The sequence below is a fragment of the Orycteropus afer genome, unplaced genomic scaffold, assembly GCF_000298275.1.
Source record: "Orycteropus afer afer isolate SDZICR_OR568_19922 unplaced genomic scaffold, OryAfe1.0 scaffold00163, whole genome shotgun sequence".
NCBI lineage: Eukaryota > Metazoa > Chordata > Mammalia > Tubulidentata > Orycteropodidae > Orycteropus > Orycteropus afer.
The window spans coordinates 6,987,317-6,991,699 of record NW_006921750.1 but is presented as its reverse complement, the minus strand read 5'-3'; positions in this window follow the sequence as shown (position 1 = coordinate 6,991,699).

The window sequence follows — 4,383 nt, the reverse complement described above, 5'->3', positions numbered from 1 at the left end:
CCAAGCTTTGTTGGAAGAGAACTTCCCTGACATGATGAAAGATAAAAATATAACCAGGCATGAAATCCAATGAACCCCATAAAAGATAGACCCCAAAAGAAATCTCCAAGACATATCATCATCAAACTCATCAAAACCAAAGACAAAGACAGAATCCTGAAAGCAGCAACAGAAAATACAAAAAGATACTTACAGAGGACAACCAGTAAGAATAAGCTCTGATTTCTCAGCAGAAACTATGCAAGAAAGAGGGCAATGGGATGGCATATATAGAAAACTGAAAGAGAAAAATTTTCCACCAATAATTATATACCCAGCAAAAGAGTCCCTCAAATATGATGGTGAAATTAGGAGATTTCTTTGTGTATGGGTGTGTGTGTGTGTGTGTGTGTTCCTGGAGAAGATGTTTAATGGAGTTTTACAGGAAGTATACAAATTTTTGCACAGTAAGGGATCACTTTCCACATCAGACACCAAATAGGAAGCAACTGTTCCCTATCTAAGGGAGTTTATATTTATTTATTTATTTTAGTTTTATTTTTTATTTTAAGAGCTTGTTTTACATTCAACATCACACATACATCCCTAACCTTGTCTCCTCCCCTCCCCACCCCTGCAACCCTTTCCCCTGTGCCCCTCATAATTATGCACTCCTGTTTGTCCTGCATTTGCTCGGTTCGAATGTTGGTCCTCTGGTGTCCCATGGTCTATTGCTCTAAGGGATGTATTACCATGGAGTACGTAGGAGCAGCATCCTGAGTTGGGTGGTCTGTGTGTACACTTTGTTAACGATTGGGCTGAGAGGCCACCCCTGGGGGTTCGTTTTATTCCAGGCACTGAATGTATTCCAGGGCCATAGTATTGGGAGTCTCACCAGATTTCATCTGACCAGTAATTATGGTCATTATTGAGTTTTTGGATTTTGTTCCACGTTTTTCCTCCCACTCTATCCAGGATCTCAGTATGTGATCCTTTCCTGAGTGGTTGACATTGGTAGCCATGCACCATCCAGTTCTTCTGGTCTCAACAGCCATTGTGTCCTAGGGCTGATTGCTTCTAAATGCCCCCCCCCTTTTTTTCATTCTTCTTCACTTCCAATACTAGGAGACCATTAGCTGTATCTTAGATGGCTGTTTGAAAGCTTTTAAGACCCCAGTTGCTACTCACCAATGTAGGATGTGGAACAATGCTTTTATGTATTTTGTTGTGCCAATTGAGTCTGGTGTCTCCCAGTACTATGGTCCTAATGTAGTAGATCTATTGGATCTCTCTCCCATAGTGTCAGGATGTCTGTGAGGAATTACTCTGTGTCTGTCTTCTGTTGTCTCTGTAAGGATTGCAGGTATATTGTATCACTGATGTCTGTACAAGATTAGCCTCAGCTGAATCTATCTGTGGTCTAGAGTATATCTCTATTCACTTATCCCTGTATGATCATCTCAGGTGTTTATGTGTATATCTGTATAGCCCAGTGTTTGGTGTTAATGGCAATGTGGTATTGTGAACACATTGGTTGGTAGGAGCATCTGTCATCTATCTCTTATGTGCACAGTTCGGTGTCCTCTCATTTCCCAATGTTATTATGGTGGTCATATATCCTTCCTGTATAACCCTCCCCCTACCTATGTCAGTGTGTAAGCCCCAACTAGCCCTAAATTAATCCTTCCCCTTCCCTCCCCATCCTGGTAACCTACTAGGTGAGTTCCCTTTCCCAAGCAAACCATTCTCTGTCTTTTTACAGTAATGGGCTCATCCAGTACTTGTCCTTCTGTGATTGACTTATTTCACTCACCATAATGTCCTCTAGGTTCATCCACGTGGCGAGATGATTAGCATATCCCTCATTGTTTAATGTGGCATAGTATTCGATTGTGTAGATATACCATAATTTGGTTATCCACTCATCTGTTGATGGGCATTTATGTTGTTTCCATATCTTTGCTATGGTGAATTGTGCTGCAATGAACATAGGTGTAAATATGTCTGTACATGTGCTATCTCTCACCTCTTTAGGATATATTCCTAGTAATGGAATTGCTGGGTCAAATGGTACTTCTATTTTCAGTTTTTTAAGGAAATGCCATACCATTTGCCACAATGGTTGTACATTTTACAATCCCTCCAGCAGTGCACAAGGGTTCCAATCTGTCCACAACTCCACAAGCATTTGTTACTACCTGATCTGTTGAACTTTGCTATTATTGCTGGGGTGAGATGATATCTAATCGTTGTTTTGATTTGCATCTCTCTAATGATTAATGATTGTGAACAATTTCTCATGTGTTTGTTGGCTGCTTGTATATCTTCTTTGGTGAAGTGTCTTTTCAAGTATTTTGCCCATTTTTGAATTGGGTTATTTGTCTTTTTTGTTGTTGCGATGTTAAGTTTTCTCTAGATTTTGGAGATAAGCCCTTTGTCAGATATGTCGTAAGCAAATATTTTCTCCCAATCTGTAGGATCTCTCTTTACCCATTTGATGAAATCTTTTGATGCACACAAGAATTTAATTTTTAAAAGGTCCCAGTGGTCTACCTTCTCTTCTATCTCCTGCACATTCTGGCTTATGCTTGACAGTCTATTTATGCCATAAATTAGGGCTCCTAGATTTGCTCTTATTTTATCTTTGATGAATTTTATAGTTTTGGGTTTTACATTTAAGTCTTTGATCCAGCTTGAGTTTGTTTTTGTGTATGGGGTGAGGTATGGGTCTTGTTTTATTTTTCTACAGGAAGATATCCAGTTTTGCCAACACTATTTGTTAAAGAGTCTATCTCTTCCCCATTTAATGGACTTTGGGTCTTTGTCAAAGATCAGTTGTCCATGGATGGATCTATGTCTGAACTTTCGATTCTGTTCATTGGTCTATCTTTTTCTCATTGTACAAATACTATGCTGTTTTGACTACTGTGGCTGTATGTAGTTCTTAAGATCTTGGAATGTGAGACCTCCCACTTTGTTTTTGTTCTTGAGAAGTGCTCTGCTTATTCTAAGTCTCTTTCCTTTCCATATGGAATTAGTAATTATTTTTTCCATGTCCATTTTTTTTTTTTTGAAATATGTATCAGGATTGCATTAATGTATAGAATTGCTTTAGGTAGTATTGACATTTTCACAATGTTTAGTCTACCTATCCATGAGCAAGGCAGGTTTTTCCATTTATGTAGTACCCTTGTTGTCTTTTGTAACAGTGTTTTATAGTTTTCTCTGGTGAGGTTTATTCCCAGACATTTTATCTTTTTTATAGCTATAGTGAATGGTATGGTTCCCCTTATTTCTTTATCAGAGGAGTCCTTGCTGGTGTATAGAAACCCAACTGATTTTTGTATGTTGATCTTGTATCCTGCCACTTTGCTGAACCTCTCTATTAGCATCAGTAGTCTTTTTATTGTAATTAGGAGATTTCTAGACAAGTGGAAAGTAAGGTAATTTATTAAAACTAGACCAACCTTACAAGAGATACTAAAGGGAGTCCTTTGTACAGAAAATGAAAAACAGCAAATAACAACAGACCATTGATAAACAAGATGACATAATGCAGAAACCACAGCTATAGACATATCCAAAGTAAAATAAACATACAAGATTGTAAACAGGGAACCAGAGACATCAATTGGCAAGTGAGGACAACTATAAAACAAAAAGTGGGAAAATACTGTGCATTTACAGAACTTCTAAATGATGAAGAAGTCAGGAGAGTTGCAAGATAGAATGGATTGTTCTAAACTTGGGGTGAAAATTATAGATCACGTTGTAACCTCAAGGAAAAAATGATAAGCCTTCACATCACAATGAAAAAGAGGACAAGCTCAAATATTCAGCAAATACTAAAACCACAGCAACAAAGGAAATGGTAACATAATTCATAAACATATTGAGCTTAGCACCAAAATATGGAACAAATAAACCAGGGACACCATGAAAAAACACATAACAAAATGACAGCAACCAATTCATACTTGTCAATAATTGCACTGAATGTTAATGGATGAAATGCACCAATCAAGACATGGAGAGTTGCAGATTGGCTAAGAAAACAAAATTCATCAATATGCTGTCTACAAGAGACACACCTTATAGACAAAGACAAAAATAGACTAAAAGTGAAAGTTTGGAAAAAGATATATCAAGCAAAAAACACCATATGAGACAAGGAAGGATATTATATAATAATTAAAGATCAGATGAACAAGAAACTATAACCATAGTAAATGCCTATGGACCCAATGAAAGAGACCCAAATTACATAAATCAGACTTTACAGAGTTGAAAAGGCAAATAGATGACTCCACAGTCATAGTAGAAGACTTTAATATACTACTTTCAATGAAAGATAGAAATGGAAATAAACTCAACAAAGATGGAGAACAGCTGAACTATACAATC